This window comes from Cyanistes caeruleus, chromosome 4, assembly GCF_971803275.1.
Source record: "Cyanistes caeruleus chromosome 4, bCyaCae1.hap1.1, whole genome shotgun sequence".
NCBI lineage: Eukaryota > Metazoa > Chordata > Aves > Passeriformes > Paridae > Cyanistes > Cyanistes caeruleus.
Window position 1 is genome coordinate 37381515 of NC_141704.1, and position 21307 is coordinate 37402821.

At 36.2% G+C, this 21307-nt stretch overlaps 1 protein-coding gene across 6 annotated transcripts in view; it reads left to right on the plus strand.

The window, feature by feature from the left end:
- CDK17 (cyclin dependent kinase 17) overlaps positions 1–21307 on the plus strand; it is a 94083-nt gene that overhangs the window by 16221 nt on the left and 56555 nt on the right. The window lies entirely within an intron of this gene.

The window sequence follows — 21307 nt, forward strand, 5'->3', positions numbered from 1 at the left end:
AAGATAATTGATTTGTATCTACAGAATTTATGTTGTATGTGGGAATCATGCTATGTTTGTTACAAGGACCTGATTAAAGTTCATGGAAGCATATAATGGGGAATTAGGTGTTGGGAAAAGAGGTCCCTCTATGCTTGGTTTGTTTCAGATTTACTTTGGTAGTGTTTGACTGTCTTTGCTTTTATGCTGTCAAAATGTCATTATTTGGATCTTTCCCAATGTTTTTATTCAAGGGATAGGAAACAGAAGGGAAAGCACTAATTGGGATGAATCTAGGAAACATGCTCTGAATACACGTACAGCATTTGTGCTTTCTTAACCAGATTTCCAGCATGTGAGATGTGTAATGGCAGAGGCATTGTTGACAATGTAGTTACATCTCATAGGGGGTCCAAAATGTATTTTCATCCCTACTGCCACTAAAGCAAAGTGTGTGTATTTCTCTTTAGTGAGGTTCTCTCCAATTCTTGCTTTATAAAGAGGGGCTTCTCTTGTTAGTTCATGAGTAATGGCTACATCCTACTATCTCTTGTCAGCAGAGGGTAGGATTTCCTCCTACACCCAGGGAAAAAAGAGAAAGTTAGAAAGTGATAGAAGCTAAAATCAAAATAAATGTGAGAAGAAATAGGCCAGATTAATCACTGATTCTGTAAAACTGCAGTTCTTTCTTTAGGTGAGAAAAATTACTCTTTTTCAGGGGACCAGGCAACCCCTATGTTGCTGGGCAGAGGGTACTTACATGTATTGATGCTATACGTTTGATTAAAGTAGAATGGAAAACTACCTGCAGTTCTGAAGCACCTGGTACCTTGGTTGCTTCACTGGAAGAGGCTAAGGCACTTAAAAACTGTAAAATTTGAAACTGTGAAAACTTGCAATTCTATTTGTGCCTCAGCATAATTGTGAGGGCAGTATAGGTGGCAACAATTTAAACAAAAGCATGAGGGGAAATATTTTGTGGTGGATTGTGTATCTTTTTCATTATCTTCTGTGTACTGCAGTCCTGCAGCAGTGATGCCTGAGCTGGCTATAGAGCAATTGCTGTTCTCACTGCTACTGGCAGAAGCCTTTCATTGGAAGTGGTTGCAGAAAATGTTATAAAACTTTCTATGAAGTCTTACCAGTCGTCTCCCTCCATGACTTGAACTTTTTTATTCCCTGTAGGTTTAAAAACCTTTCACTTTTCAATGTTCCATTTAACTTCAGCATTTGGAGACTGGAGTCTGATATTTTATTTTTTTTTCCAACAGTTAATCTGTTTCATTATCTGTGACAGCAAGTGGTCAATGAATGGTTATTTCCCCCTTACCTCAACAACTTGTTATACCATTTGAAGTACAGTCTAAATACAATAAAAATAGCCCATGTCTTGCTGAAGTTGAGATGTTTGCTGAGGCTATGCAAAGCAAGAGCTTGTTTGAAAACTGTGTATTTTGTTGGATTGTCATCACTGGCTATCTATCATATTACAAGTTTTCAAATCTAAAATGAAAGTAGTCCACTGTCAGTCCTGAAATATGCAGTATCAAAATGTTACATGGGGTGTAATTTTTGGCAATCCTTTAGATAAACCTTTCTCTCCACTGTTGTTATGCTAGTAAGGTTTTTCTTGTGGGGGTAGACAGCTTAAAACAAATTTATTAGGGAAGTGTATGAGCTTAAGTGGTCAGGATCTCCATTTGAATCATTGGCAAGAGTTATGTTAGAAGACAGGTAGTGTGGCATTGCTGATACTACTGAATGAGAAAATTGCTTACAACTTCTTGCCTGTAAACCAAGCCTTTGTTTTTTGGGTTTTTATTTCTCCTTCTCCACCCCCACCCCCAAATCTGGAAAGCCAGGTAGTTGGAAGCCATTTTTGCCTTTTTCTTCTTTATTTATTTGTTAGGTTGGTTGTTTTGTTTTTCTCTAGACAACAGTCCACAAGCATAGTGGCTTTTAGCTTTAGTTGACTTTCATATTGGCATTCTAATGGCAAGATTTAGATGTAAGTTTATATAGAAAAGACAAATAATATCAAAAATAGAGAGGGAAGAAAAAGTATTCTTTTGGATTTTTTATTTATTTATTTATTTAGATTCAGAAAACTCATATTTTTAAGGATGAGGTGAAATATTAACACATTTCTGTTGTTTTTCCAGTCTATACGATAATTATTGATTCTTGGGAATCAGTACTTTGGTTGAATATTTTGAGGGTTGATAAATTGATTGAATATTTCAGATTTGCTAAATTACAGTCTGTTAGATTTATAAGTTACAGATTTTCACCAGCAAAACTAAATCAAATGTGATCTTTATTTTTCAAAAATAATTTGATTGTGTATATCTTTGCTATGATCCCTGTTAATTTCTTCAGTTCTTTTTTACAATAACTTACTGGACTCAAGTTTGGGAACTTCAGAAAAATGATACGATTTCTTACGTGTTTCCTACGTATCCTGAAAAGGGTAAGATTTCCTACGTAATTCGCTCAGTATCTCTCAGTGTTAAAAATAGATCTGTGAAATTCTTCCCGTTTTTTGGCAATTTTTCATTTGTAATGGTGCTATTTTGGTTACTTTTATTTCTAATAAAAATTTATAGCTGATATTAAACAAGCTATGCTAGCATGAAAGTGGAAATTTTTAAAATCAAAGCTAAAGGGTGGGGGGGAAAACTGTAAAAATATTTGTCAGGATTTGAGCCTTAGAGAAAGAGTAGTTAATTCTGTTGCTTTCAGTAAGAGCCTCTCACAGATTAGTGTTTTTTTCTTTTTATTTCAAATCTTCATTGTAGCTTTTCTTATTTCACTAAATCTGTTTCTTTATATCCAGAAAGGTTACCTTCAGCAGTTCAGGAGAACTTAATCCCTCGCCTATCTAGTGCAATCAGAAATAAGCTTTGACACACAAGGAAGAGTAAGCTAAACAGCAGAAATGCATATTAAAGTACTCTTACATAAGGAGGGTATTTTTAAATGATGCTGTCTTAGTGGTGTGGATTTTGTAAAGGCACTCATGGTCTTGTAAACAGATGCAGTTAAAAAAACAAGACTGTCGTCTTAAGCATGAGAATTTTTCTGTAGAGATCATGGAGGGCTGAGAGACTAAATCCATTGTCAACGTTCTTTTTCATTTTACTTGAAAGGTTGGAGGGTTATTCACTGGGGGGTTTTGTTGTAGTTTTTACTTCATAGCCAGATTCAACTTGAATGCAATTTTCAAGAACTTTCACAATTTCCTTTTTTTTATGCTTTTATTAAAATAAGAAAAAAAGGAGAGAAAAGATGAACCTGCAAAAAAAACTTCACTACCTTGAAGGCATACTCAAGATTCTGAAAATGCTTTTCTGAGCAGTGTCCATTATAATGGAATCTGGATCTGGATTACAGGAGCACCTGTAAAATGCATTTACTTTCTTCTGTTGTTATAATAGCAAGATGTGAACTTCAGCTGTGTCCTGGGCTGCATCCAAAGCAGTGCAGCCAGCAGGATGAGGAAGGGGATTCTGCCCCTCTGCTCTGCTCAGACCCCACCTGCAGGGCTGCATCAGCTCTGGGGTCCCAGCACAGGAAGGACATGGACCTGCTGGAGATAGTCTAGAGAAGGGACACCAAGATGATAAAAGGGTCGGAGCACCTCTCCTGTGAGGAAAGGCTGAGAGAATTGGGATTGTTCAGTCTGGAAAAGAGGTTCTGAGACAACCTGATTGCAGCCTTCCAGTACCTGAAGGGATTCAGTTAGAAAGATGGAGAGATGTTTCCAGGGGCATGTAGTGAAAGGTCAAGGGGGAATGAATTAAAATTGAGATTAGTTGTAGATGAGATACTAGGATGAAATTATTTGCTGTGAGGTACTGGAACAGGTTGCCCAGAGCAGCTGTGAATGCCCCTTTCCTAGAAGCGTTCGAGGTCAGGCTGGATGGGGCTTTGAGCAGCATGGTCTAGTGAAAGGTATCCCTTCCTATGGCAGAGGAGTTGGAACTAGATAATTTTTAAGGTCTTTTCCAACCCAAACCATTCTAAGATTCATAGAATCACAGAATGACCTGTTCTGTAATTCTAACTATGTCTGTAGTATTTGTTGATGCTATTGAAAAAGTTAAAACAATCATAGACTAGGTAATGGGGGGAAAGATGGAAAAAATGGATTCTAAAAGAGCATTCATAGTTTATGCTTTGATGTCAGGCTAGTAACTGAATGTATAGCTAGGTAAGCAATCCTGAAAATTGTCAGGAAAAATGGGAATGTTTCTGTATTGTTGACTTATTGACCACATTATTCTGTTCTTTGATTTTAATCTGTAACATGTTTCATGTTGCAGTTCCTTGAAAACTTAAATCCTAGCAGTGAAATCCCAATTTGTCTACTGGATGACTTAAATAATCCCCACGGGAAACTGAGGATTGATACATACATTTATCCAGAGCAAATCCTTCTTCTAAGATTAGTTTATAGATAGATTGTTTACATTATTTTCTTTCCAGAAGTACTGTTTTTGACATTATACTTTTCAACAGTGGGCATGCAAGCACAGTGAAGTTACAGTTTTTTTTCATATTAATATTTTTCTTGTTAAATTTATCCATTTGTGGCAAAATGAGACTGTCTACTTCCAGGGATGAAGTAGTTGGTTAATGTGTCCACACTGCTCTATATTTTTTCCATCTATTGTTTAGCCATACGTGTTTATATATATTATGATAAAATACTGCAAATGCTTCAAATAACTGCATCTTCAATAATACTGCATTTATTTCCAAGCAGTCTTGTTGTTCATTTGCTCAAGTTAAAATAGTTTTGTAAAATGTGAAGCATTGAGAAAATAAACTGAAAAATCATCAGTGATGGCCATATAGCCCTTTGCTGTAGTATATTACTTTTCACAGTCAAGAATCAATCTTGCTTCCAAGAAATCAATTCCTCTATTAATATGTATGCTTAAGCAGTGTACTGTTGTACAACTGTTAATGTATTCATATGTATATAAATATTTTATGGATTCAAACGAAAATTCCTTGCAGGTTAGTAGCTTATTGTATCAGAAATTTTAGTTGTAATTGCTTCAAAACCAGATATAAATATGCATTGTGACAGTGCTGAAATTATGTAAAATATCAAATGTTCCTGTCAAATTGGCTGAGTCATATATTTCTCTGAACTTTTCTTTTTTTTGTTATTTCAAATTTAAGGAGCTGTTTTGCAGCATACAAGACAATTAGAAATAACAATTTCAGTATTTTTACTTCGAATAGTTTCTACTGCATGAAATTTAAGTTGGCCATCTAAGGGAGAAGACTGGACACAGATGGCAGAATAATGGCTGGCTAGGGATCTACTTCATAGTTTAAAGGAGTACTTTAATTTTACAGGCAAGGAAGTCTAGTTTTAAAAACAGACTAGAGGAATTAATTTTTTAGGGCAAGCAGTTTAAGAGCAAAATACATGATATTAAAACAGAAAAACTTTCAAGTGCTATGCCTTTGCTTTAAAATGTATCTGATTTGCCAAAACCAGTAAATTTATTTGCAGTACACATTGAAAATTTTACCTAGACAGTGTAAGTAAGGAGTTGGCATACTCCTGTGTTTCTTACTCTGTGAGAGAGTTGACTTTCGGCTTTGTGCTGGCATCCTCATAAATCACAGCTCTGTTTTTGATGTTTCTGAAAAGGAAGGGAATTGTTGTTGGTTTACCTGCAGGGGATGAGTTACAATTCTGTTAAAAAACAGTTTTGAATATTACCTTATTTCTGAATGAAAGACAATTCCTCTTTGGGATTTGAAGACCTTGGGTAACTTTAGACTTTATTCTCTACTTCAGTTTCTCATGGCCTGACTTCTTATTTCATCACACTTTTGGGCTTTCCACCATTTTTGAGGATGGAATAAATGAAGAGAGTACCAAACTGGAGCTTGCATAACATGTTTTTCTCTCTGAGTAATGAAATCAATTTCTATGGTATCAGTAGTCATCATAAATGTTCAGATGATTTTTAGAATATAGCAACACTTCACTGACTTAAGGCTTCCTGTGCACAGTAAAGGAAACCAGAGATCTTTGAAGTATTGGAGATCTTGTGTGCCATTTCCTCTTAAAGATTAAAACTTAACATAGGCATTTAAGGATTCACTAATTAGATGAGGCAGATCATTAACATGCTTTTCAACAGGTTGAAGATATATTATCACTTTTATTCTTTCTTGCATTATTTTTATAAGAAAACTTCACAACTACGAACTAGCCCAAACTTTGTCTTACAGTTTTTTATGTCCTTCTTAGGAGTGATTTCTGAAGGAACAACCCCTTGAGGCTTCATAGAGATCTGATTTTGTAAAGTTAAATTAAATTAATTTTGTAAAGTTAAATTAAAAACAAAAATCATGACACTGAGTAAAAGAGAAGAATGGTATCTTGACTGAACAATTCTTGTTCCCATGCAAGCCAGAGGCTTAGTTTCAAGATGGTCTTGGTTCTGAAACTTAGAAGTGGTTCTTGAACTTCTTTTTTTCTTGAAAAGACTTGAAAAATGGGTAAGTGAAGATTTGGAAAACAGAAAATTTCATATTTTACTATAAAATTTCATGAGCTGATAGTAACTTTTCAAAAGTTCCATTTGCAAATGAAATTTAAAGCAAGGCTTTAAATGTGGTAGGTTGGTCTAATGGTTCTTAGGGAAGTTGATGAGAGTTTCCATGTCTTCAGTGGGAAAATAATTAAGTTAAAATAGAAATTTAAAAAAGGAAAAATTTTACTCAGGAGGGGCGAAAGACTTTTTAAATACAAAATAAGAATGTTAGCCCATAAGTGGACTTCTTTCAAGTCCTTGTTTCTTTGATGTGTGAAATAAGGCTGCTTAGGCAGCCATAGGGTTTTGTGGTTCCTGTTTTACTCCGGAAAGCTGTCAGTACAGTTCTCTTTTTGCAGGCTCCTGTACCTCAGTCACAGCTGCACCTCCAGCAATAGCAGATTTGTTCATTACTGTCCCTGCAGAATCACCCATCGGTGAAAACTTGATCCAGGTCAAGTGTAAGCAAATAATAACACTTCTGTTGACTTGATCAGAACATGCAACAATGCTGCTTTTCAGCTTTGTGGTGGCTGTGGTAGCACAGTTGATCCTCTGTTCACTGTAGGTTTGAATCAGAGTTACACTTACAGTGTTTTGAACAGATTCATACAGAAAAGCTGGAAAACTCTGGTGTTATGCATCATGTGAATGTGTGGGCTTTTGATCTAGTAATTAGACAGCCTAATACCCAGTTTACTGTCTTGAAATGTAGATCAAATCTCTGTCGTTTTCCCTCTTTGTTGGTGAGAGAACTTGTTGCAGCTTACTCCAGTAATTTCTCTCACATCTTTTTAATGCCTTGTGAATCTTCTCTCTACTTCAGTTTCTCCTCACTTCTCTTTTCAATTTGCATCTGTCATTGCCCATTGCAGTTCTGTGCTCAAACTTCATTCTTCAGTGGTCTAGTTGTTTTATCATGGAAGCATTAATATATGTTTAGCTTTAGAACTTGTTTTATTTTAATTTTTTTAATTGTGGATTCCAGAGTAACTTTCCTATCAAGAACAAATTTTTATGCACTGCTTCACAGTCTTTTTTAGTGAATGTTTAAGTATTGGTATGATGCTAACAATGAAAATAGGTGATTGTTTTTTTCTTTTCCCTAAGAGTGCATAGTGATGGGACATAATTTCTCTTCAATAGCTTATATGGTATCATGAAATTGAAGACTGATAAACTGAAAGACAATTGAAGTAGGTTTTATATAAATCATAATGTGGACAGCAAAGTACAGGCTGAGCTGTTAAAGTGAACATCCCAATGAGGTTAGGACTGTGTTTAGATCATTATAATCGGTGCAGTTCTTATATGTTTACTTGGTTGCTTGCCACCTTCAAAGATTTTTGTTTGAGATTTTGTTCGATTTCTTTTGTTTGGTTAGTTTCAGCAATAGTATACTAACATAATATGCATTTTTACTTGTTATTTCTCTGGAAATTGAATTTTTTTTTTTTAGCAAGCCCCGTTTAATTTAGCAAATCTGGTCTTGAGTCTTGGGAACCATCTTCACTTTCATCAACTTGAATATGCTTTGTATTTTTTGTATAAAGCAAAGGTGATTATGCTTCTACTGCAATTCATCAGACAGAAGGAACTTCTTGCCTGCCACATGTGCTGCCATCATCAAGTTTCTCCTGCTGCTCTAAGAAAACTAATGAATTCAGAAGGGAAATACTTCATAACCACATAACAATTTGTGTCTGTTTTATCTTCATTCATGATAAATGGCTTCATTTTGGTCCCTGCTTCCAACAGTAGAGATAATTAAGTTGTGAGGATCCAAGGCTCTCGTGATTCTGTAGGATCATAGAATGGTGTGGGGTTGGAAGAGACCTTAACGATCATCTACTTCCAACCCATCTGCCATGGGCAGGAATACCTTGTACTAGAGCAGATTGCTCATGGCCCCATCCTGCCTGGCCTTCAACACTTCCAGAGGTGGTCCACAGGTTCTCTGAACAACCAGTTACAGTGTCTCACAACCCTTACAGTAAAGAGTTTCTTTGGACTGTTTAATCCAGATCTGCCCTCCTTCAGCTATAAAGCCATTCCCCCTTGTCCTGTCAATACCTGCCACTGTTTAAAGTCCCTCTCCAGCTCTCTTATAGGCCCTTTTTAGGTATTGGAAGGTGCTAAAAGGCCTCTCCAGAGCCTCCTCTTCTCCCAGCCTTTCCTTGTAGGAGAGGTGTTCCAGCCCTCTGGTCATCTTGGTGACCCTCCACTGGACTTGTTCCAATAGGTCCACATCTTCTTTGTGGTAGGGGCCTCAGAGCTGGATGCAGCACTTCAGGTCTGAGCAGAGCAGAGGGGGAAAGTCCCTTGCCTTGCTGGCCTCACTGCTTTGGATACATCTCAGGGTACAGTTGGCTCTCTGGGTTGCAAGTGCACATTGACAAGACTCATTGGGCCTCTCATTCACCCACACGCCCATGTCCTTCTCCTCATGGCTGCTTTCAAAACAACTTTTCAGACTTTCTGAAAGGATTTTTGTAAACATTCATTATCTTACTGTATTATGACGTTGTTTTGGTTCTGTGATGGATTCTATTTCAAACTGAATTTAAAAACGTCAAAGTTGATGTCTTACAATATGTAGTCACCATAGCAGCATAGTGAAAGAAGAACTTGAACTGTAGAGACAATAACAATCATTTTGAAGAGCTAGGAGTCCCCCAGATTATATCTAAAGCTTATTTAAATACCTTGGTAAAAATCCCTTCAACAGGTGTTCCTTATAATCTCTGCTAGGGACATACTGGGTTCAGAGATGGACCTTGGAGAAATGGTATACGTTTCAGCAGTGGTGTGGAATAAAAGATACAAATATCCCAATAAACTTAGATCAGTGAGATTGTTTTGAATTATCACAGTCGTTTGAAATGACAATAGTAATAATTATTTTTTAAAGAGAGTCCATGAGATTAATCCAGACAGCTTATATCTGACTAGTATTTTTTAAGTTAAATTTTTTTAAGTTAAATTTCTAGATTTAATACTTTTAAAGTAACAAGATCTGGAAATAGGACCCAGATTTGTGCTCGGTTCCAGTAAATTTGGTCAAAGGCTTGTTCCAGTCATTCTGATGCAAGAAATGGTAATGCCTAGGGGATTATTTAGAGATAGTACCTATACAACATGAACCATGTTGGGAAGAAAAAGATGAGTTCATTTTTCTGTATGACTACACAGTATGTCTTTAGGTGGCATATTGGCTGGACTGCAATCCAATGGTTTATTTCATACGATTAAAATCAGGAATGGCAGAGAGTGCATGTCAAAAATTCAGCAGAAGGAAGCATATACAGTTCAGCAGACAGAAAATTCAGTTTTTTATTTCCCTATTGCATAGTAGCTATGACCTGGCCTTCCTTAAAACTAGTATTTCTTTGTAACTAGCAAGGTTTGCTTACTGTTACCAAACACAAGCATAAAATTTCTTAATTGTGCATATTTTGTTTCTCTGTGAAGCAAATCTACAGTTTGCTTCAGTAAACAGTAGTAGTGCCTCTACTAATGCAAGCCTCTGCCATTCTGGTTTACCATTCAACTGATTAAAATTACATTCTCAAGTCTTGTTACAGGAAGTGTATTGAAAGATTAGAGTCCAGGGAGATAAAAAAATTAAGGCTCACTTCATGGCAACAGTCTGGCAGATTTTTATTCTTAAGTTTTCATCTGAATGTAAGAGTGAAATAATTGCATAACTGGAATCTTAAGGGTTTGAGGGGTTTTAGTTAAGAAACCTTCTTTAAGAGCAATTGTAGTTAGTTTTTAGTAATAAAAACTCCACTTGTTTTACTTACTTTAAAGATAGATGTGGTTACCAGGTGTTGTGCTGAAACTGTATTCAAGATGCACAACTTAAATTTCAGTATGGTAGTGCCTGATTATTTTATGCTTTACTAATGAGATAGGACTGGTCCTTTTGAAGGCCTTTTCTTTGGTTCCCTTTTATTAAATAGCAATGTAGAGTAATTTTAAAGAAAGTAAAGCTATAAATCTGAATTACAAGTGGAAACTAGAAGCTTCTTGGACTGTTTAATTTCACACTTATGGATCCTAATTACCAAAAGGAAAAAAAAAAAAACTGCAGTGGGAAGATTTCTGGTTACTCTTCAGCATTCTTTGGTATGTTGAAAGGTAGCATACCTGGGTGGTAACGCAAATACAAGCTTCCCTTAGAATGCATGTAATATTATTTTAGAGAATATTTTGGCAAAAGGATACTGTTTTCCAAGGCTGTTGAAGTGTGTAATTCAAGATCAGCTGAAGTACTTGACATAGAAACAGTAGTTTGGTGAAAGAGTAGCATATTCTAAAATTTTAAAGAAGTAGGTCTTCTGTTTCATCAGTTAAAACATGATCTTTTACTCTGTGAGATGACAGATGACATCAGTTGGACTTTGTATATTAAGGGCAAATACTGTGTATTGGAAGATTGAATACAGGGGGAGAAAAACAACAAAGGTGATCCAAAGGAGGGCAAGGAACAAAGAACCAAGTAGATTAAAAAGAAAATTACTAAGGTTGCTCTTAAACTTGGCTTATTAGTTTTGAATGTTAGTGCCATTTTAGCATGGATATTGTCTTTGTTTCTCTTCATCCCAGCACAAAGATTTCCATAGGTTCCCATAAAAGCATTATGGGAACACAGTTGCAGAAGGAATGTAGTAGGAGAGGGAGGAAAGAACTGGCCACCTCTCTCATTTGTAGAGGCATAGTGGTCCAAGTTGTTCTTGAGCCAGTCGTGATAGGAGAATGGGTAATGGTATTAAACTAAAAGAAAGCAGATTCAGACTAGATAAAAGGGAGAAATTTTTTATGCTGAGAGTGGTTAAACACTGGAACAGTTTGCCAAGGAGGTGGTAGATGCTCCATCCCTGAAAATGCACAGTCAGGTTGGTCAGGGCTTGAAACAGCTTGGTCTAGTTGAAGATGTCTCTGTTTATTGCAGGGATGTTAAACTGGGTGGCCTTGGAGGGTATCTCCCAACCCAAGCCATTCTGTGATTCTTGCTCAGCTGGACTAGTTTGAAAGTTGTGGCATCTGGTGACATTATAATACCAGGGTTGGTTTTTTTTCTCCCCTGGAGTTTTACAGCAAAACTGCTCCATTACTTCTCCAAGTGAAAAACTTACTTTTAGTACTGATCTTTATTGGAGCATAATATTATATGATGCTGAAGTAAGGTTCTGTAGGGAATTTGAGTCTATGTAGAGGCAAAAATTTAAATTTACCTTTTCATAAAACATTTTCTGTTGGTGACACAAATCTTAGAGTTTAGAAGGTTTATCCAGATCCTTGACAGGAGTAGCAATATCAGCCTCTGCAATGCAATTAACACCCAGAATGGAAAGTAGTTTGCTGTGCACGGGTTTGGCTCACTGTTTGTCCTTGTCAGGATGAGACTGGGTAAGCACTAGGCTCTAGCAGCAGAAGAATGATAGTGTTTATAGTTTGGAAGAAATTATTTTGAAGATAAATATAAAATTCTACTTTCTTCTGCCTGAGAAACAAAAAAGGGCAAATGCATTTGCCCAGCACAAATATATATTTTGAAACAGTGTTCTGTACATCCTATTTGATTCCTTAACTGTTTCTTTACAGAATTTTTGTAGTAAAATATCCATCTGTCCTTACTCTGCCTTTAAAATACAGCTTGCAGGAGGATCCTACAGAAATTCTGCTTTTGTTGATGGTATCAGTGTTGCATTGGTCACAGTTACTTTACTTTTTTATAATTCTATTGAAAATAAATTTGAATGCAACATGTCCTTCAGGTTGTGTTTGTGTGGTTTAATGCTATTGACTGATATTAATACTTGATACTTTCCAAGGTTTCCTATATACTAATACTTTCTTACTGGTCAGACATTTATGTACAGATACACAGTTTTCTTTTTTAGTGGTTGCTGTTTGTCTGCTTTACTGAGTCAAGATGAAGTGTTGTCATTGACTCAGTTTTATATAATCTTTTGTTGTTTCTTAATCTTTCTCTGGTCTCTGTTCAAGGTCCAGAAGACTTGCTTGGATACCTTCAGGTAGAGAATTGTTTATACTAAAAGGAGATAATGTGAAGTTTGAGTAAGCGTCCTTTGATGTGCTAGACTGTTTGCTCAGTCTGGAAGGGGAGTGGCCTCTCAAACTGATTAACTGGAGTCACCCAGATTACGTAGTGGTAATTTCATTGTTCTGCTTAGTTTCAGATCTGGGAACAGCCTCAGTTGTCTGGACAGTCTCAGTTACTTGGAGGAACAGCAGTATGTAGATTGTGTGTAAAAGACACTCGGAAGAATGATCTGCTCAGGCAAAGAAAAGGAACATTAAGTGATACCAGAAGATCTTTAGTCTTCGTATCTATTTGTCTCCATGTAGAGTTCTTGTCCTTGAGCCACCAGTGACAGTTTTGACAGCTTGATGTATGGCATTTGCCTTATTTTGTATGTTTAAATAATGTCGTACCTTTTTTTTTTTCTTTCCCCTGGCTTCTTGAACCCTGAAAAATACCTGTTGTGAGTCTGTCACCTGTTGAGACTTAATTTGGGAGCAGAGTGTTGGTACAGGAGTAAGACAGAGTCTGCATGTAGTTATTGTTGTGGGAATCACAGTGGCCAGAACCTGTTGAAGTAGAAGAAGGCACTTGAGCTTTACTTTATTTCCTATCCATTTGTTATTTTCCCCATCATCTTCCCGTAACAGCATTTGCTGTTGTCCTTTATTTGGTTCACAGATTGCTTTTATTTCAGATCCCAGGTTTTGTTTAGCTAAGCTAAATAGGCTTTTAGCAAACCTGTAGTTTTTCAGGCTATTTTTCCGGTACAGTTCTATCATAGTGCTTCCTATAAGGACAGTCTTACCTTGGATTTGATGTGCACTAATGATCAGTTACTCTCCTTCTGTGGAGGTACTAAATTGGCTTAAGCAGCCTCATGCTTTCCTCTCTGCCTTGTAGGGCATACTGCCATCACCTTGTTGCCAACACAGCTATTTGCAAAGCTGCTTGGCAAAACATATGTTAAAACTCTTCTTTCTTACCCAGGTTGTCAGCTAAATAATCGTTTGCATTAGGAATGGTGTCTTACGTGGTTAGTAATGAATACTGAATGATCCATGAATACTGAAATGATCCATGCATGCATATTCGGTCGACCATTAAATGGCAACATGAACACTTCAGACAGACATAGCAACATTTGTCTATATAACAGAACAAATTGGTGCCATGCTGCGACAATCTTGACTGCTATGTAAAAATTAATACAGCAGGAAAATACTGTAATTAGCTTACTGTTCAGAGATTTTCTGTTACTGAGGAATCTCTGAAGTTGTACTGATGACAGGATTGGAGAAGGGAAGACAATAATTTGTAAGATTTTTTTTAAATATCAAATCAGAGATGTTGATACGTTTGGGTAAAAGATGTTCATGGATTCAAAGAAATTTTTGAACCATAGTTCAAAGATTTATTTCAAGGATGAGTTTATTTACTGCTCCTTTGGAATTACCTTTGAAATATCTCAGTGGAGTTATTAAACTTACTCAGCCTGACTATAAGAATCTGTTTCTGTTAGTAGTTGCTTTCTTAGTTGTGGCCAAGGTATTCTATCTCTCTGTTATTTCAGGAATAATAGTTATAGCATTCACAGTATTATTATCATCAGAAATCTCTAGAAAAACACAGAATACAGAAGAAAACGGATAAATCTTAGGCATTAAATGTCTCAATAGTGTCAGTGTTATCATCTTAATGTCTTGTTTTGTGCCTCTATGTAGTGCCTTCAGTGTATCAGATCTTGTGTGTGGACAGCTATTTGTTAGAAAAATACACATATATGTCATCAGTACTGTTCTGTGCCATGATGCTTGCAGGTCTCTTAATGCACTAAGTGAAAGCTCTTCCTGTGTTGCTATATCATTCTTCCTTAAGAAAATAAATAAATAAATTCAAAAATCAACCATCAATTACTATGAAAGAGTTTGTTTTTCCTGGCTTGGGGTTTTGTTGTTTGGCTTTTTTGTAGGTATATAGAAGTTCTTCTACATGCACATAGAAGTGTAAGAGAAATTCATCCCAAGATGTATGTTTTTAAACCATTCATGGCTCTTTGATATTATTCTTAGGCACAGAGCTGTACATAGAATAATTATGGAAGGGCTTGATTTTATATTGCCTGGTTTGCTTTACTGTCAGGACTTTCTGGGTTGCTTGATAGGGCTTTTTTTCTGTTCACACTATATAGAAAGTGTATAGAGGTTCAACAAGTAATAAACCAAAAATCTGACACTAGAGCTAGAAAACTGTTTTTTTTAATAACAGTCTTCATTTTGTGGCAATCCTAACAATTACAATTTTTTTTTTTTCCTGGGATGAGTTCTCACTGGTGGTTCATTTCCTGGCAGGCCATCATAAGGTTTCCCCAAAACCTTCCCCTGTGTAATTAATTTCTGTTCTAAGAGAAAAAGGCCAAACTGTTTTTTATCTTGCTTAGAAACTTGTAGGCTTGTTCTAAGTTCATCCAAACACGTGTGTCTCCCAGTTTCTATCTCAATTCATATTGCTCTGATGTCTTTGTATCTTAGGTTGATTCAAGAACATCGAAATAAGTTGAAAGCTTTTCATTGCCTTAGGTCTCGGGCTGTAAATAAAACTTTTGCTAGCACAGTAAGAAGTAAATGTTGAAGGCTCTATTGTGGGAGTTCAGATGCTTAGAGGACAGGTGGTTCTAGGCTGAGAGCTACTGGAATTTGGGAGAAGGTTCTTTGGTATGAGATTGTTTGATTTGGTGCCTGAACTGTGATGGAAAAAAATAAAGCAGCCTTGAAAGCTGTACCTTTTATTGACAAAATTGCTCAGCTTCACAGAAAATTGCAGATGCTTTTCAGTCTTAGAACCAACACTGTCTTCTTGAACTAGAAGGAATTTTCTGCTGTGTTCTTCCAGAGACTTGCTTGTTTGCAAGAGTGAGAAAGACTGTCTCAGAAGTGATAGTGCAACATTGTAGATCTTTTGCTTAATTAATCAGTGTTAGGGAAAAGCAATCTTTGTGTGTGCAACTCTTTTTTTTTTTAATATTTTTTTCCTGAATGCTCTATTAAGGCTTTATGATTGTTAATCAAAGCTCAGAAACTTACAGACATTGCATTTGGTTTCCAGTGCTCATTACATTTTCTGAGAGCTGAAGTTCTGTGACTGTCTGGTAGTATTTGTGCTACATCCATGTAACCTTTTAGTCTTTGCCTTCCCCTTCAATAGGAAAGAGGCTTTCAGTTTATGAGTCTGACAGCAAGTGTAGAAGCTTTGCCAGTCAGCTCATTTGTTTTCTTGGCTTAAATGTCAGCCAATTTAACCAGACTCATACTGTGTTTTTTCACTTAGCAGTTGAGAGAACAGAGCCTTTGATAATTAACATGGAGCTATTAATCAGTATGACATATCTAATCCAGGGAGATCTATCAAATAGTACATCTCTGTTGATTTTGCTGTTTGATATTGCTTGAATCTACATGGAAGCGAATACATGTGTACATTTTAAAGAATGTAAACTTGCTGTGGTTACCTAAGTAAAGCTTTTTTGTCCAGAGAAAGAAGATAAGCATAGGATATGAAAAAAGAATGAAAAAATTTGATCTTTCGGGCAAATTTGATGTTTTTCAGTGTTCTAAATTCTGTACCAATAGCATAGTTAAATATGCCTGTAGTAATGTTCAAAATATATATACATTTTACTTAAAAGATTAATTACAAAAAGAAAAAGAACAACCACAAACCCCTTGTACTAATTTATGTCCTTCATTATTCTTTAAAGGCAAAGGGATTGGGCAGGGGGAGCAGGGTGAAGATAAGGGAAAGTATTCATAGTCAAAATTAAATTAGGACAGGGTAATTTCCATATATTTCCTCTCTTTGGAGTGGTTCTTCCAGTTGATGATCTAGATCAGGAGCTGAATATAGATGCTCTCATTCACTTAGGGAGGAGCCTATTTGCCTATATTAACTAGTAAAACTATCCTCAGATAAGAAGCTAACCTTTGTAAATACCTTTGTACCTCCAATTTTGAGTAATTGTTTAGCTGTGATTCTATAAGTACATTAAAAAGGGCTTCACTGGGAAAGTTTAATTTTATATTGAATATTGTTCCTAAAGGAAAAAGCTGCGAGAGTCCTTTTGCCCTTTTTGCACTGGTGAGATCAGACTAAGCTGAGGTATTTGACTTGACAGTTTTCTTTCATCAGTAACAAAGACCTTGTTTGTCAGGTATCGCTTGTATCTGTACAATGTCAGTTCTTTGACCCAATGCAGCATAAAGCTAGTAACTTTTTAAGCAGTGCTCCTGACAAGAGTCTAGTTGACCAGTCTCATGTTGCTTCCAAAGGCCAAGGAAAAATGCAGTAGAAATTTTTTTTCACTGATGTGAACAAATGTGAGTTGAGACAAATACAAAGAATAAATGCAGTGACTGAAATTCCGTGTTTGTAATCCATTCTTGCAGAGCAGAACTGTGATTGTAAGGAGGTATATCTGTACTATATGTGAATTTTATGAGTGTTCAAACTGGTTGGTTGTTATCCTGGATAAATTACCCATATATTTCTCATTAGTATAATTAATAGTTTGCTCTGTATTTGATGTGCACCCTGCTAATGACAGTGATTGTGTTTATTTTTTTAAATTCAGGTAGATTGAGAACAGTTTAACATAGTGGAAAGCTGATTTTTTATTTTTTTTTTTAAATAAGTGGACAATATCCTTGACAGGCGTTTCCTATTTCAGTTTGTAATTAATACCATTTGCAGCACTCTTGAGTTTTTCAGGCCTCTCTTTCTGTCACAAGGAGTTCATACAGAGTGCTGTTACCTGTTTTCTTTGATGTCTTATTCCTGGGCACAAGTCTTGTACCTTAGTTTGTTAACCCATCTTTAAGGGCCATGCTGCATCCATGCTGTTGTTCCTGCTGTTAGGTAGGGTTTCTGATCCTCTCCTTTCCTTCCACTTCAGCTGTTGTCTTACAGGTGAGTTTTCCAGAACAAGAACTGCCTTTAGATGTTTGGAAAATACCTACTGCCTTGTAAAGCAACCTGTAAAAACAGTCTTGTTGCAACTTCACTGTCTATCTAAGTGGAAAAGTAATTTTAAAATGCTTAATCTCTATGTAGATGGACCTCGATGCAATATAACTTAAGAGTCTCCACTTAGACTGATCCAAAGCTAATTGAAGTCGAAGGACAGGTTCACTTTGACTTCAAAGGGCTTTGAATCAGCAAAATCTTAGTGATCTTTTGGTATTCGTGACCCTCATGAAATAAACTGACTAAAATTTAAGTTGTTAAATAGTTTTATTGGTTTTGAAAAATTTAACTGAATTTGTTTAAACTTGCAAGGATTAAGCACACATAGTAGTTGTGTACAAGGGTCTTAATGCCTTACTTTTTTAACTTCCAGGAAACAAAGAATCTGGGAAACTGAAGGAAGTGGAAGGGCTTTTGAGAATGTTAGCCACTGGCAGTGTAAGACCTTTGAATTTTGGTGAATACATAAGTGCAAAATCTAGCTGAGTTATTTGAAATCCAAGTGCTTTCATGTCTGCCTGCTGTACAGTCTGAGTGTAGTGAACATACAGATGTGCTAAATGAGAAGTGCTGTCCTTCAGGCATCATGGTGTGATTGGTGTGATTCAGAGAAAGTGAACCAAAACACACCTGTTTAAATCTAATCTTACCTGGATCAGTGTAAAAAATGGAGTTTGTTTTGAGAACTGTATTACGAAGATCACTTTTAAAAGACGTTGGGTTCAGGACAGGGGTTTTAAGACTAGAGTAGTGGACTGAGTTAATGACAGTGAATGTTGGAAAACAGAAAAGGTAAATTTTAGCATTGTTTTCAAGGATTAACTTGCATTACTTTTAAGGACAAACAGACCAGTTTTTCAGGGTTGGCCTGCAGACTGTAAGAAGCAGCAGTTCCCTTAATACCGTGTTGCTTGCGCTTTTTTGATATTAGTATAAGGATTGAACAAATATGTCTCTGCCAGCTTTTGTAGGTTGTATCAGATAGTGGCATATCAGATTGCTTGTCCTCATTCTGTCTGCAGAAGACTAGAATTTGCATTAGTTGCATTCAAGCGTATGCAGCTATCTACTGTGACATCTGAAATACTTGATTTGGGTATGACTTAGAATAGAGAAATTTGCAGAACAGAATATGTCAAGCCTGTGGGCTCTGTTCTAAAACTAAATATAGAAATAACTGTATTCTTTTCACAGTCATTAAGAATTTGGGGAAGCATTGCTTCTACATGTATATTGCTAATCAAGTAACTCCATTTTGGATTTAAATTAGATTTGCTGTTAAAGGGAGATAATAGGTATGCATCTGCTGTTAACTGGTGAAAATGAGTATCAGACAATTTGGACTTTTCTGGAAAGTGCTGTTGTTTTAGAGAACCAGTGTTAGTTTTGGATTGTACAGATGATATTTTCAAAGCTCTGTTCACTGATGTCTTGTCTTAAACTTCCAAGATTGAGTAGGTTCTGCAACTTTGGCCATGAGAGTAAAGAAATCAAAAAGAGGACATTTCTAAGTGCTAGATACTAGTCAATTCTTCCCTTTTTTCCCCGCTCCTTTACAATTGTGAACTAGCAAGAATACTGACACCTTAAGGGAAAAAAATAGGTTTCATATTGGTGAGCATCTTTTCCTTTAAAAAGCTGACATACATTTCAATAGAAGAAAACATGTGGATTCTCACTCCTCATTCCTTTTTACTGTTAAATTATTTAAAAACCAAGCTGTGAATTAAATCTGAATGTTAGTAAAAATGATACTTCATTACTCCATGAAACCATCCCATAACAGGAAAAATGTTGTAATTATAGTTGACAAAATACTTTGGGGTTTCTTTATTAGCTTGAGATTTAGAATGTTTCCTGGAATTTCTAATCCATATATCTGTTAATTTATATGTAATATTCTTCAGCAGTAGACCTTTTTATTAAAAATTTGTGTAGGCTTAAGCACTTGCCAGGATCAAAAGCCAGGAATGGCCTGCTTCCCTTTAAAGGCACCTGCTTTTTCAGTTACTGCCCAAGTGGAAAATTGGAAAGAAATTGTTGTGCTGTCAGGTAGCTTTAGGGCATTATATAGCTAAAAAGTGCATGTATCCTTTTTTTGAGAATAATACATGGAGGAAAATGCAGGTTTTAGAAAAACATAATGGAAGAATTGAGTAAAACTACACATAGATGAGGTGTCCTTCCAAATGTTTTACAAAATTGTCCTTTTAGAGAAACAAGGGAAATTTTTTTTTTAATAAAAGTTTGAATGCAGAAATAAAACAGTTTCAAGTAAGATCTTTATAGCCTGGTCCTGGACAGGAAACGTAAATGTTCCTTTTGGAATGCTCTCTGAATGCAGTTTCTTAACAATAAGAATATCCTGCTTCTGAGTGAAAGAGAGTAAAATTATTCGTATTAAAGACTTTATTGCACATACAGCATTGCATTAAAGGGGCAGTTTAGAAACCGGTGGCTTAACTGTATCTACAGCACTGTATTTTATTTCCTGTGTATCTGTACCCAGTGCCTTAATAATTCTGCTTTACAGTAGCTGTGATTGTCTGAGGTGTTAGTTACTCTGTATTTTAATCCACCTCTTTCCTGCTGGATGCAGCAGTGATTTTACTGTTCATCTCAGACTTTGGAGCCAATATCCCTAAGGTCTTCTTTTATCCACCCCTAATATTTTACTTGCTGTCCTAAACAATCTTGTCTTGTGAAAGTTTAGCCTATATAAGCATTCTCCTGCCACCAGCAGCCACTTTCAAATTTGTTCTACCAATTTGTTCTCCTTTTTATTATGAAGCAGCTGAAAAAAGAGTAAGTTCCACAGTTGAAATGTGTATACTTAAAGGGATGCTGTCAATACAAAAGTAATTGTTTTCACAATTTCTTATTAAGTGTGGATCTTTGGCATACTACTTCTTGCATTTCTCTGTTGAAATGAGAACATAGAGGAAAATCTGGTTTTGTATGTGAATGATGAATTTTGGAAGGCAAAATAGGGGCAAAATAAACTGATGGGGGAAAATATATATGAGCATTTCAGACTTCAGTATGCTGCACTTGTGTTGAACACTGCATGTGTGATTCTTGGAGGCTATGACCAGATGAACAAATTACTGAGAAATAACATGAAGGGTAAACTGTCGATATGGAGTGAGGAAAGACAGAACTGTGTCTCTTGTTGTGCAAGGGCACACATATGGCACACCACAAAGTTCTCTTACCAGCTCAGACTTGTGGCAGCAAGTTTATTGACCTGGACCTTTGTTATTATTGTTTGTTTGTTTACAACTTTCCAGGGAGAAAGTGCCTGCTGCTTTGTTCCCAGTTCCATTCTGTTGCTTGACTCTTAAGAGAAACATCCATTCTAGCCATTGTTACCAGACTCTGGCTGTCCTAGTTCCCTAGATGGGATGGTGTTTGAGAACTCCTTTTGTGTTTAAAACTTCAAGCATTGTCCTCTTCTTTTGTTTGTAAAAAGGGTAAAATATAGAAAAGTTTGGTAAGTTTTCATCATATAAAATGGGCTGAAAAAGAGAAAAGGCTACAGTCTTCTGCTTATTGGGATTAGTAAAAGAGACTGTGGAGGAGGCCACAGAGCACACACTCAGCAGGTTTTCAGATGACTGTTTCCTTTATTATTGAAGTGTAAAAGTCATGATTAAGTTAGCTGTTTTTCTAAAAAAAAAAAACCCAA